This window comes from Microtus oregoni, unplaced genomic scaffold, assembly GCF_018167655.1.
Source record: "Microtus oregoni isolate MIOR12 unplaced genomic scaffold, Mior012 000008F_ref0000371, whole genome shotgun sequence".
NCBI classification, from domain to species: Eukaryota; Metazoa; Chordata; class Mammalia; order Rodentia; family Cricetidae; genus Microtus; species Microtus oregoni.
The window spans coordinates 13781256-13788438 of record NW_024543067.1 but is presented as its reverse complement, the minus strand read 5'-3'; positions in this window follow the sequence as shown (position 1 = coordinate 13788438).

The following is a 7183-nucleotide window of genomic DNA, read 5'->3' as shown; positions in this document are numbered from 1 at the left end:
ATATGACACTCCCACATCACTTCCCCTTTTTCTGTTTAAACAAAAAAAGGAAGGCTTTAACTTTAACATAGCAAAATTACATATAGCAAAACAGTTATCAAGCAAGAATTACAATTACAATATTTATATCTATTTTATCTTTTATCATAACTAAGGAAAACTATAACTATCTATTCATCACATCATACCCTAGGTCTCCTGTGGTGTCTAGTCTCTGGTTCTTCATCAGCCAAGCAGTGTGGGAAATGGGCTCCATCTTGTGAAGAGGGCATGAAGTCAAATCAGACACTGGTTGGGCTCCCCCCTCCCCGAGTTCTGTGCCATTGCTCAAAGGTTTTATTAGCGGGTTGGTGTCTATGTTTGTCTTTTGGTAGCCTACAGAGTACCTTCCCACACCAAAGACTCTAGAACACAGAAATGAAGTCTCCATGTAGGCACCACTTCAGGCTCTCCATGTTCATTGAGTTGTGTGGGCATTGTCCTTCACAATGCAGCGCTGCTGTCAGTTTGCAGAGAGCAACCCGTTGTCTTAGCAACAGCCTAGGTTATTTGTGGATTTCCATGGGACTCCTGCGTTGGAAGGCTCATTTGCTGACAAGAGACACCAGTTGGGACTTTGTATCATTAACTGGAGATTTCATTGAATCACCTTCACATATTTTAGGAAGATTTCACTGCACTAGGTTCCAATATTATCACTCAAATGGCCCTCAATTCCAGCTCTCTTTCCCCGAATCCCACCTCTTGACCTTATTACTGCTCCCTTCCCATTCTCTATAAAGTCTATTCTATTTCCCCCTCTCAGAGAGATTAATGAGTTCCCTAGCCCCTTCCTTTATACCTAACCTCTCTGCTTCAATGACTTGTAGGTTACTTATCATTCATTTAATGGCTAATACATACATATAATTGAGCACATACCATATTTATCTTCCTTTGCCTAGGTTACCTGACTCAGGATGACTTTTTCTAGTTCTAACCATTTGCCTACAAATTTCATGATGTCATTTTTTTAAACAGCTGAGTGATACTCCATTGTGTCAATGTACCACATTTTCTTTATCCTTTCTTCTACTGAGAGACATCTAGGTTGTTTCCAGTTTCTGGTAATTATGACTAGAATAGAAATGAACATGGTTCAGCATGTGTCCTTGTCATAGGATAAAGAGTACGTTGGACATACAATAAAGAGTGATATAGCTAGACTTGAGATAGATCAATTCCCATCTTCCTGAGGAACCACCATACTGATTTCCATAGTAACTATACAAGTTTCCATTTAGACTGGCAATAAATGAGTGCTCCCCTTAGTCTATATCCTTGCCAGCATGAGCTGTCACTTGTGTTATTGATCTTAGCCATTCTGACAGGTGTAGGATGAAATCTCAAAGTAATTTTGATTTGCATTTCTCTGAATGGTAAGGATGTTGAACATTTCTTTAAGTGTTTCTCAACCACTGGAGGATCCTCTACTGAGAATTTTCTGTTTAGATCAGTTCCCCATTTTTAACAAAATTATTTGTTGTTATTTTTAATATCTAGCCTCTTGAGTTCTTTATATAGTTTGGATATTAATCCTCTATGGAATGTGGAGTTGGTAAAAATAATTTCCCTTTCTGTAGTGGATACTTTGTCCAATTGGTGGTGTCCTATGCCTTACAGAACCTCAGTTTCTTGAGGTCCCATTTACTGATTGTTGATATCAGAGCCTGTGCTATAGGTGTTCTGTTCAGGATGTTGTCTTCTGTGTTCAAGCCGATTGCCCATTTTCTCGTCTATCATGTTCAGTGTATCTGGCTTTATGTTGAAGTTTTTGATCAATTTGGAGTTAAGCTTTGAATGGGGTGATAAGTATGGATCTACTTGCATTCTTCTACATGCAGACATCCAGTTTGACCAGCGTTATTTGTTGAAGATGCTGTCTTTTTTTTTTTTGAGTATGTATCTCTAGCTTCTTTATCAAAAATCAGAGGTTTGTAGGTGTGTGGTTTTATGGCTGATTTTCGTTAGATTCCATGAATCAACATGTCTGTTTTTATGCCAATAGCATGTTAATTTTATTTCTATAGCTTTCTAGTACAACTTAAAATTGGGAAAGGTGAGACCTCCAACAGTTCTTTTATTTTTCAGAATTGTTTTAGCTATCCTGGGCTGTAGACAGAAGGTTTTGTCCCATCTGGTCCCACAGCCATTTAGTCCCAAATAAATGCAAAGTCTTTATCATATTAATTATAAACTGTTTTACCTATTAGCTCGGGTTTATTATTAACTAGCTCTTATAACTTAAATTAATCCATAACTCTTGTCCATGTTTAGCCAAATGGCTTGGTACTTTTGCACAGTAAGGCATTCTAATATTGCTTCTTCTACATCTAGCTGATGACTGCATCTCTGCCTTTTCTCTTCCCAGAATTCTCCTAGTTTGGTTGCCCACCTATACTTCCTGTCTGGCTACTGGCCAATCACTGTTTTATTAAACCAAGATAAATGACAAATCTTTACAGTATACAAGAGCATTATCCCACAGCGCTGGACTTTTTGTTTGGTTTTGGTTTTCAGATGAAGTTGAGAATTGTTTATTTCAAGGCCTATGAACAATTATGTTGGAATTTTGATGGAAACTGTGTTCAATCTATTGATTGCTTTTGGTAGGATGGTCATTTTACTGTGTTAATTGTAATGATCCATTAGCATGGAAAGTCTGTCCATCTTCTGACGTCTTCTTCAATTGCATTCTTTAAAGACTTGAAAAACCCTTGAATCTTTAGACCTGATTATTAGACCCCTCAGCTCAAAGGTAACTAGATAATGGTCTCAAGGAACAGTGTCTTGTTTGTTTCCTAGTACTGCTTAGTATACACAACACTAAACAAGAAAAATTGTGAAAGAAACCTAATCTACTTTCGAATCTGTAGAGAATTTCCAGAGCAGAATAGACATAGATAGATGGAGGTTGCAAGACCCAGCTCTAGCCTCTGGATAAGGCTTTTCCCCCACACGGTTACCCTAAGCCTAAACAGGGAGGGCATGAACCTGGAGCTCATGATCTCACTGGATGTCCGATGTCAGGGGCTACAAGCAGAAGTGTTTGGCAGCGAGACACAAATCTGTGTATGCTAATGAACCATGAGGAATTGGCTTTTTGTGGGATCAAGGGAGGAAACGGCCTCAAAGAAGAGGCACCTCCGCTTTCTGGCACTGAATATCTGTGCCACCCTTACTTCCTGTGGAACAGGACTGTGTAGCTCTGAGTCTAATTCTAATGCCCTCATAGGATGAGGAACAAAGTAAGGCTTATATATGAGGAACTAAAACCAGGCCCTATGATCCATGCTCAGTCTACTTCCATAAATTTGCTGTACAGTAACAGCAACCTTGTCATCCAGATGAGAAAACAGGTGAGAATGGTGTAGTCCCAATTAAGCAAATACTTTGAACCTAGCTTTCCTTTCTGGCACCTTTCACCTAGTTTACCATTCTGGTAAATCTTAAAGGGTAAACTTGCCTGCTAAAGTAGCCTTCATGTTCTGTGTCTGAGACTCATCTTTATCCAGAGTAGGAAAGAGACCAAACTTCCTCCAAACATGGAAGAACCTCTGCTCATACTTTAGGGTACCCTACAGGGTAGCATCAAAGTGACAAGAGTGTGCCTTCTTTACATTTCTGTCCTGTCTCATTCCCTGTTTTTTTTTTTTTGTTTTTGTTTTTGTTTTTTGTCTGATGAACTAGCAATGCAAATGCACTGATCTGATTTGTCCTCTTCTGGTCTTGCCAGGACTTTGAATTCTCAAATTATCTTAAAAAGAAAAATGGATGCCTGATTTGCAAAGTGAAAACCCTAAGTGAGACCCTTTTTAAGATTTGCTTCTGAAAGGGGTTTCTAATTGAGCAAAGGAGAGATGGACATCTGGACTAAGACCATGGAAAGGTAAAAATTTTTAAAAAGCTACGAAGAAGATGTTGGGACCATTTGGAGTCCTGGCCTCCAGCTGCCCTTCCCTGCTAGAGATCTTTACTTTCCTTCTGATTTGAGTTACTGAAAGCTGTGTCAATGTTGTTTACCAGCTCTGCTTCACGAGCATGTGTTGCCTTGCCTTGAGGATCAGAGGATAAGGTTTTCACCTGTTGGCTCACTTGACAGTTGGGTGTATAAGCATCCATGGTGCTATTGAATAAAAGGGCTTCTTAACAGTCACTAGAGGTCCGTGTCTCTGTCTCTCTGTCTCTGTGTGTTTTTATATGTTTCTATCTCCAGCACCTTGCCCAAAGCTCCCAAACTGTATGGTAGCACGTAGAGCGCAGAAAGGCATTGTGCGCTGCAAGAAGAAACAACAAAGAGACAGTGCTGATGGGCATTAGGAAAGACTCACCCCATCCCTTCTTCTCCCCCGAGGCCACACAGGGAACGTAGGCTCAGGTACACCCCAAATGCAGCAGAAATATCCAATGCTGTCCATCACTTCAGCCAGTTCTTTCTCATGAGATTACTTTGTAAGGGGGTGCAGGTGAAGAACCAGCCTGCCTCCATCTTAGGCTTAAAAGCCAGTTTATAGTGATGAAAAACTAGGGTCACTCCTGTTTATGATTAAGCCTGCATTTCAAGGATTGGGCTATACTCTACCTGCAACCTTAACTACATATGGTTTTGTAGTGCCTGTTCCACAAAATGGCAGCCATGTCTTTGTTTTAAAAAGCTATTTATTGCCATCTGTCGCCCTACCTTTGTTTCAAAAGGTTATATGACCACATATGACTGCGTTGTAATGATTGCCTGTTGTTATGACTACCTTCTTATGCCCACCCTGCAATCATGTCTTTGTTCCAGGAGCTTGTTATGCTTGTAATTCTGCTCCTGTAATCCCACCCACTTGCCCACCAAACCCCCTACCCCTGAGCTATAAAACCCTTGCCTTCCTCACATCCTATGCTGATCGCTCAAATCCCATCTTAGGGGAAGGCAGCCTATGTATATGAATAAAATAAAATTTAAAAACTTAATTTAATTAGTTGCTTGCTTTAATTAACTTGGCCACGATGATTTGGGTCAGTGGCTTTTCTCCTCCTCTCTTTTGGATTAACACAGGAAATGTTAAGTTTTGGATGGTAATGCTGGATTTTCAAGGTCCAGCACGGAGAGTGAGACGGTTTACAGCTTCCTCTCCCTGCATGTTGAAGCCCAAAGGCCCCAAGTAAGCACTTGAACTCTCTATGGGGATGGCAAAGCCTATGTCCCTGACTCTGCTTGCAGAATCATAACATTATTTTCAGTATCCCATATCTGCAGACTGGGGAGGCTCCGCCCAGTTCTATTCAATTTGTGATATTTCTACACTTCTCTTCCTGATGATCTAAGGAATTAAAGATAACTAAAACGCTTTTGCATGGCAAAGGAAACAATCAGCAGAGCACACAGACAGCCCATGGAATGGGAGAAAATTTTACCAGCTACCCTCCAGACAAGGAACCAATATCCTGAATTTACGAGGAGTTGCAGAAATCAGATACCAAGTAAATAAAACTCAATAAACGAGCAAAGAAATTGAGCAGACATATATTAATAAAAGAAACACAAATGGTCAATAGCTATTTTCAAAAATGCTAAATATCCCCAGTCACCAAGGAAATGTAGGCTAAAACTACTTTGAGATTCACCAGATTTAATTAGGATTTCGATTGCTGTGAAGAGACACTATGACCATGGCAACTCTTACAAAGGAAACCATTTAATTTGGGCTGGCTTACAGTTGAGAGGTTCAATCCATTATTGCCGTTGCAGGAAGCGTGGCAGAATGCTGACAGGCATGGTACCGAGAGGCAGCGGAGAGTTCTCTATCTGGATCCGCGGGCAGCAGGAAGAGAGTGAGACACCAGGCTTAGCTTTACTTTTGAAACCTCAAAGTCCCCCACCATGACACACTTCCTCCAACAAGGCCACTCATACTCTAACAAGAACACATCTCCTCATAGTGCCACTCCCTACGAGCATAGGAGGCCATTTTCATTCAAACCACAACATCCCCTCACCCCAGTCAGAATGGCTATCATCAAGAGATCTGACGATAAACGTTGGCAATTATTTGGCTAGATAGGCACCCCTATTCACTGCTGGTGAGGAGTGTAAATAAACATAATTGCACAGTCATTGTGGAAATCAGTTTGGACATTTCTCAGAAAATAAAAAATGAGCTACCATTTGACACAGCTAATTCACTCGGGTACACATTCAGAGTACCCCATATCCTACCATAGAAATTTGCACCCCATGTTTATTGCTGCTTCATGTATTATAGCAAAGAATTGGAATCAGTCTATTTGTTCATCAACAGAAGAATTGAAAATAAAAAGTGTCTATGAATACTATTCAGCTCTAGAGAAAAATGTAATCACAATTTTTTTAAAAAAATGGCAGGACTTAGAATGTATAATATTAGATGAAGTCAAACGATCTCAGAAAGAAAAACTTCGGCATGTTCTCCCTCATATGTGTAATCTAATCAATAACATATATGCATTGTAACAGGTGTGTTTAAGGAAGGGTTCGGTACAACATGTAGAATAGAAAACAGGAAAGGGTAAACATTAGTGCATGAGGAAGGACAGAACACATGTAATAGACAGTTATGAAAGAGGACATAAAGATCATTATTTTTCCAGTTCTAACTCTGCTATAGAGTATTTTTTTGTTGTTTGTTTGTGGTGGACAAGTGCATAAAAATGTATTCAATTGTGAAAGTGTAAATTGCAATGTGAAGCTTCCCACCTCTGGAATTGCTATTCTAACTAAAATTCATTAAAATGTATAGGATTGGGGTCTGGTTAGTTGCGGTCTGTAAAGAGTTTTATTTATGAGTTTTTCATAATAAAGTTTACTTTGAAAAGGGCCTGAAGTAGATAAGAGACGACAGAGTCTTAATAAATAAACTGATGTCACAAAATGAAAACATTCAGCAGACAGTTGGAGCTGAAGTTCAGATGCAAAATGCTTGCCTGACCGGTACCAGGTTTGAAACTTAACACCATCAAAATGCATGCATACATACATATATACACACATGCATACACACACACACACGTGAATGTGTATACCTGAGTGTGTGTGTGTGTGTGTGTGTGTGTGTGTGTGTGAGAGAGAGAGAGAGAGAGAGAGAGAGAGAGAGAGAGAGAGAGAGACATGTGTGCAGTA